Here is a 6,000-nt window from a genome sequence, read left to right on the forward strand (position 1 = left end):
GGTGAGTTAAGTTGGCAGCAGCCACCAGAGGGAAATTGATGTCTGTTAGTGCCACAGGTGTGATTTTTGCAATCTCTCTTTCTGGAAAACATCCAGGATGTCACTGTTTTGAAGGCTGGCTTCCCCTTGGAAAAAAAAAAAAAAAAGTAAACGTGTCCTGCACTATTGTCATACAGAGCTGTAGAAACAGCGAGGTCTAAAAGCCTCTTGAGAAATAAACACAAGTGACAAAGGATTAATTCTTTTGGCATTCTTTGTAGAAAACCATGTTCTTTTCTAAAGAGAAAACTCCTTAAAATTTGTCATTTGTGGGTCCATTATAAGCCCCTCTCTGGGGGGAAAAAAAAGAGCAGCCAAATGATCTGATTGTATGGGTGGTCTGACAGCAACATCTGTCACCCATTGACCTCAGATGTGTCACAGCTGATTTGGCTGCCTAGTGTAGTGTTGCCTTCCTTCTTCTCTGCTCCATGCATGTCCCTCCTAAAGCTGTGCCAAATGATTTGAGATTTTAAAAACAACTCCTTATCTCTAATGGTTTTGATGGAAGAGCTACAAACTAGGTAGAGGAACTCAAAGACATTAGACAATAGGTCCAAAGGCAAATTTGGGGGGCCAAAGAGCTAGAAGATTAATCTAGAATCCTGGATAATGATAAATACTTTAAAAATGAACCACCTATTGAAGGTCCATATCCCTAGTGTTGTAATGAGCTTGTGACTATTTATCTATGCCACTCAGAGTTTGTTATTATAAACAAAACAAGCAGACAAATCAATGCTGTGGAATACAAGCTTGATTTTTTTTTTTCGGAGTTTTACTCACATGGATGGATCAAAATATGGGTAATGTAGGTTCAACAAATGCAAAGTCTTTTTGATGCAGGATTTCTCAATATCTTTTTTCTGTTCCATGTGATTTGTGCATCCCTAAGAGGAAGCTGGAGTATATGGTATTCCCCAATCGTTTGACCCTGAGACTTGTTCTTTGGGGTCACCCAGTGGGATTAGCTCTTCTCTTGCATGAACACGGTGCTAGACTGAATATCTGAATATCCACTTAACAAAGCAGCATCAGTACTCAAGAAAAGTTTGCATGGTGAACTAGCTTTGTTCTTTACTGCAGATGGAACTTGCTCTATTCATCATAACATTCTGTCCTTGGCTTAACAGGCAACAGTGTAACTAGCAAAATCCTGCATATTTTTTGTTTTAGGTCACTCTGAGAAGTTAGTTTACTTATATTTGGATAAATAGTACATTTTGCACTTATGAAACATTCTTTGCTTGAGTTTCCTTTTAGAGTCTTCACACAACTTGGATTAAGGAGGACTACAATCTTATGTCTGGAGGGAAATCGGGGTCTCTACTAGTCTAGTAGGCATGGTAATTAGAGACTTTTGTTCTGGATGGAGTGGTAATACTGGGTCTGATGCAAATGGTTCTTTTCGTTTTATTCATTTCTTTAATAAATATTTATTGAGTGCTTCTTATTCCTATCACTCTTTCAGGTGTTTGGGACAGAATTGTTAGCAAATTTCTCCAAGCTCATGGGGGTTACATGCTATGGTGGAAGAAGATAAGCAAGTAAATACATTCATGAATAAATGATATGTTTACAAATTAGATAATTAATAGGAAGGAAATAAAACAAGGTGGTAAACTGGAGAATGACTAAGGAGAAGGGGTTCATTATATTAAAATTATAAATAATAATTTAAATTTCTAATCTCTGCAATGAAATTCTTAATGATAAAATGTAATATCTCTTCTTGATTTCATATATGTATATGAACACACACACATGCACCAAACACTTATAAAAGAGGAGGTCAGAATTGAAAGAGGAGGTAACCCAGTCATATGAAGCTCTAGGAGAGCAAATTTCCAAGTGCAAATCATGGAGTTTACAAGGAATGTTCTTTACCTTCTTTTAAGAATTGAATAAAAGCAATTGTAGCTGGAACGCAGCGAGCTAAAACATAGTGTGATTTACTCGATCAGTGGTTCTCAAAGTGTGGTCAAGTAACTTGGTAGCCATAGAAAGGCTAGCAAGCCATACTGTGGAGTCAATGAAATAAAAGATTGTGTCCTCAGGCATTCACCAATTTATGTAGGTCCTGATAGTTGTTTGATTACAAAAAATCAGAGAGATATTATTCAAGACAGTAGTTCCTCAAAGAATGATCCCTGGGCCAGCAATATCAGTGTCATCTGGAAACTTGTTGGAAGGATAAATTCTCAACCCCATTCCTAACACACTGAATCAGATACTCTGGGACTGGGAGCCTGGAACTTATGTTGTAACAAGTCATTTAAGTGATTCTGATGCTATATAGAGCTACAGAATCACCGAACTGGAAAATAACTGTGGGTGTGGGTATGGAGAAAGAGTGTCACTGTAGACTAGGAAGAAGTGTCTTCTTTGATTTATAAATCTCACTTCTCCATTTGAACTAATCTCCAACTGAGAAGGACTTAGCTTAATAATTCATTAATTCTTCCTGCCTGTATTAGAAGTAAAAAAGCAACACTCTTAGGTTATATGTAATTTCAGTTAATCCTTAAAATGACCCTGTGGGGTAGGTACTTTTATCCTTCCCATTTTATAGAAAAGGAAAAGGGGATACACATAAGAAACTTGTCCCAGGTCACACATGTACTAAGAGGAAGGGTGATCTGATTCTGGAGACTCATCAATAATTATTTCTCTATATTCTCACACAAAAGAACAGTTGGGGTGATTTGATCCTCTATAACATTGTTCAAACAATTGCCTCCCCTTTTGACTTTGACTTAAAGTCATTGAATGATTCAGAGGTCATCTAGTGACTCTTCTACTCCAAAGTCCTGAGAGGTGAAACATCTTACCTAAGATAATACAGACAGTTAGTGTCAGAGCCAAGATTTAAATCCCAGCTCCCTCACTTTTGACTCAGTGTTAACACATTTGATTGGCAAAACAAAAACAAAAACATCTCATTATAACATTATGAAACCAACAAAGTGAAGACACATACCTAGCAGCTCGTGTATTTACCAGCCTTGCTATTGTTAACACAGTGAGTTCTTTTCCTGATTCTGGCACCCGTAAAGGACTGTAGGACAGGGTTCCCTAGAGAGAATACTGCCACAGCTTGCAATAAGAGTAAACATAGTCTCCCCGCACACAGAATTTGTCAGTCTAGGGTACAAGACTTGAACATTAAATTTGATTAGTAATGCCTTTCAATGTGAAATACATGAAAACAAGAACATATGAGTAACTTTTCACCCAGTTCTTTTTCTGTTTGTTTGCTTGGTTTTGTTTTTAACTCCTCATTTCATTTGCAGTGAAATTTTGCCAAGGAAATGTATGGAAGTTGATATTCCATATGGTCTAAGATTAAGGTCTTATCACAAAGCTTCAGAAATATTAAACTTAAAATCTTTTAGACATACAAATCTGAATGTAACCCAGCTTTTCTGTCTATACCTTCTGTTCTACATTTATAAACGTGTGATGTATAATTTAAGTTTTTAATCTCAAATGTGTTTGCTGTATAATAAAATTCTGTAATAATAAAATGTACTACCTCAGCTTCATTTTCTTTATAAACATACTAACTATTCTTGTCATTTTTTCTTCATTACAGTGAGCAAATAAAATAAATTATTAATTCTGATTAAAAATCTAGTCTTGACAGCATGATTTTTTTTCCATTAAAGTCATTCAAGATGCTTTTTAGAGGTTTCTAAGAGGTTGTAAAGAAAAATCATATTTTGTGGATTAGATGTAATTGTAAGATACATTTTCTATTTATTGTCAGTCGCCCAAACATCTTCTGTTTAAAAAAAAAAAAGGCAAATGTCTTCAAAATATTTTGAGATGCTTTTAGCATAAAATTTATTTCATTCATTCTTGGCTAACCTTAAGATATAGTATCTACAGGAGGGAAGAATGTTGCCTTAAAGCTTTCTGAAGGGGAACTCCTAGAATTCATTTCTTAAGTATTTTTGAGACTAGAGCGTGTGTTGAGAAATAATGGCCACCCTTTTAGTAAGGCTCTGAGGAGGAAGTATTTTACTCAAATATCAGCTTCCCTTTTCTCCCTTCCTTGCTTTCAAGTAAAATTAAGGCTTTAGCAAAGAATACTTTAATAATAAATGTGAGTCATTTTGCTTCAATGCTAATACTGGGTTTTGCACTGCAATAAAAAACATTTCTTAACTGTTGTAGTTGCTGAAAACTGTGCCACAGATCAGTGCACTACAATATAAAAATTCTGGGTGTACAATTAGCTTTAATTAAGAGCTAGTTAGATTTCCAGGTAAATTGGTATCTTACTTCCCCAACACAGCGTGTTAGCAGCATTACTGCAACTTGAGGAGTTACTAGAAAGTGTTTTACTTTTCTCATTGCTGATTAACAAGGTTAGAGCAAAGGTTTACTTATGTTCCAAGGGGAAGGAGTTCTCATACTCAGATTAAATGTCTCACTAGGAGGTTAAGGGAGAGTTTTCCTTTTTGTTCTTTTTTTTTTTTTTTTTTCCATCAGTACATATATAGTTTTGTTTAATCAAACAGTATGTAGATACATCAATGGTTATATAGAGCCATACATACTCTCCAACATTTTAGAAGCTGTACCGGACATTAGGGAGACCAGCCATCCTAGTTTGCCCAGAACTGAGAGTTTTTCCTAGAATGTGGTACTTTCAGTGTTTTTAGCAATCCCACGTGGTTAGGTTCCAGAAAGTAGTTCTGATATGTCATTGCAAATGCTTTATACTCAACTAGAGTTGATTCTGGAACTTAAAGTGGAGAGATTTGGGGAGATGATACTTCTAATACTTAAAAAAGTAAGTGAAAATCATCAGATTCAGTCAACTACAGGCCCAAGAACTTGTTCAATATTAAGGTCAGAGGTAACAGCAAAAGTATGAATCATAATCTTAGATTCTGTAAGTTTATTCAGGGTCTCAGAATTTACTCTAAGTGTCAAATAAACAATGGGGTTTGTATATTGAGCTGAACGATAATGGAAAGGATTATTAAAAATATCTGCACTATTTATTTTTATCTGCTTGAAGGGCAATAAAATCCAACAGGCTGTGAATTATTGTGTAATGGTTACCACATTGTGTCATTAGCTGTGAGACAGACGGCTGAGATTCAGTTAAATGCACTGCTGTTTTCAGCCTATAGAATTATATTATAGTTCTGAGAGAAGTGTGCATTAGAGTGTGAAATCTAGGATTGAAACCAAGAGTCTTTGGATTTTTTTTTTTTCTGTTCTTTGATGCAGCACAAACTTACATGCTTCCAGCCAAGTTGCTTAAACTTTGTGCAACAGTTTTCTGGTTCTTTGGCTTGAGAGAGCACAAATTAGCTCTCAACTTCCTGACTGAACAATTTTGGACAATCCCTAAAGTAGTGGTCATTGGAAGTCAAGATGGGAAAGAAGTCAGCTTTAGTATTGGAGATGTGTTCTATGAACATGTGATATAGAAATAGTTTTTCCCCCATGTCCTCTTTCTGTTAAAAACCAATATAATTAGCATCATTTAGGAAGTTCTTGGTCTGACTTTCATTATCTGCTCCCAAACTACCTTTTGAGGCTTATTTCCTACTGGACTGTATGGCATGGAAGTCCACACATGCATCCTTGGATCTAGACTTTCTGGGTTCAAAACCTTGCTCTATCATTATTAACTCTGTGACCTTGATCAAATTACTTATTTTCTCTGTGCCTCAGTTTCCTCATTTGCAAAATTGGGCTAATATTAACAATATGTAACTCATAGAAGTAAATATATAAAACACTAAGAATACTGCTCAGCACAGAATAAACATTTGCTATTATCGGTACTATTGTTGCTTTTATTATTCCTTAACACATGCCCTTTGTTTTGAGCTTGATTTTCTCTTTAGTATCTAAATCATACTCTCTTCTTTGTATTTTTGCTTGTGCATTTAACATAATTTTTGTTTGCCCAAATTTATCCATTTTTAAAAGATT

This window comes from Sciurus vulgaris (assembly GCF_902686455.1).
Source record: "Sciurus vulgaris genome assembly, chromosome: X".
Lineage (NCBI taxonomy): Eukaryota > Metazoa > Chordata > Mammalia > Rodentia > Sciuridae > Sciurus > Sciurus vulgaris.